General features: G+C 42.6%; 1 pseudogene; it reads left to right on the top strand.

Annotated features, from left to right (window-relative positions):
• LOC134967267 (5S ribosomal RNA) lies at positions 1–119 on the top strand (annotated as a pseudogene).
• The last annotated feature ends 1,296 nt before the right edge of the window (positions 120–1,415 follow it).

Below are 1,415 nucleotides of genomic sequence, written 5' to 3'. Positions count from 1 at the left end.
CTCTACTACCATACCGCACTGCTAATGCCCGATCTCGTCCGGTCTTGGAAGCTAAACAGCGTTGGGCCGGGTTAGTACCAGGAGAGGAGACTGCCTGCGAATACCTGGTGTTGTAGAGTAGGAATTATTTTCCTCTCTATGTGACAAGGGACACCAACAGCAGTATCACCACTCATTCTTTCTGATATTTGCTTATTCTCTCAATATCCATTTTGTGTTCATTGCAGCTCACCACTGTACGTTTCTCCCACAATTGTGGTATCTGCTAATAATTCAGGTGTTCTAATATTGGTGACCTTTGAATACGAACATAATAACTTAACCTAAGTTGTCCCAATTGGACCGATTCATAATATTCTTTTGACCACTCCTCTGTCCCATTAATACAGAAACTCTGTACTGGTCAGGGAAAATGGGGGTATGACAATCCAGTGTCTACAACCTTTCTAATTACTCTTTGAAGAAATAGACCAGAACATTTTGACGTTTTTTCAATTCTTTATTCTTCATGGATCATTTAGATGGGTAATTATGTTTTAAACCATATCAATAAAAGTTATGTTTTAAATATTCTTCATTATACAATATAAGAATTTTCTTTCTTGTACAAGAGTGCGCCCACACAAGAGCCATCTTTCTCTCCCACTGTTAATCTGTGTATTTTTTGGCTCTGGGCGCACCACCGACTAGGATAACATCTAATAAGAGAAATGTACATACATTTTCTCTTTCCCATTATTCAGAGTAGTTAATTGTCCAATCCTGGTATTTTTCTTATATATAATTGTCTCCTTATGACCTGTCCCCGATTGCCCCTTGTTTTCCCACAGGTTCTGACTCGGATACGGCTGATGGGGAGGGTGGTTCCCATGTGGATGTTCCTGATCTTTTGGAGGCTATTAAGTTAATTTTACAGATTACGGATGATCCCGAGGCATCCTTTCTTCCTAAGAAACCAGATAGGTTCAAGCATCTGAAGGTGATTAAACAAGTTTTACCTCACTCTGACCACCTAATTGATATACGTCAGGAAAACCCAGGTACGAAGTTTGTGCCTCAAAAGAAGATGCTGTCTCGCTATCCCCTCGCGCCGGAGCTGTCTAAGAATTGGGAAACGCCTCCTCCAGTGGACTCACATGTGGCTAGGATGGTGGTTTCCTCAGCTCTACCGGTCACCACCGTCACGTCTCTAAAAGAGCCTACGGATAAACGTGTGGAGGGTTGTCTGAAAGCGATTTACACCCTCATGGGTGCTGCACAAAGGCCCACTATTGCAGCTACTTGGGCTGCAGAGGCCATTGAAGCATGGGCCTTGGAGTTAGATGCTGAAATCTCCTCTGACCATGCTAGACAATGCTTGTCTTATATTGTCACAGCTTCTCGTTATATTAAAGAGGCGGCTTCTGATGCCGGTA

The sequence above is a fragment of the Pseudophryne corroboree genome, chromosome 10 (assembly GCF_028390025.1).
Source record: "Pseudophryne corroboree isolate aPseCor3 chromosome 10, aPseCor3.hap2, whole genome shotgun sequence".
Taxonomy (NCBI): Eukaryota; Metazoa; Chordata; class Amphibia; order Anura; family Myobatrachidae; genus Pseudophryne; species Pseudophryne corroboree.
The sequence above is the reverse complement of the archived record's forward strand: the minus strand, read 5'-3'. Positions and strand labels throughout refer to the sequence as shown.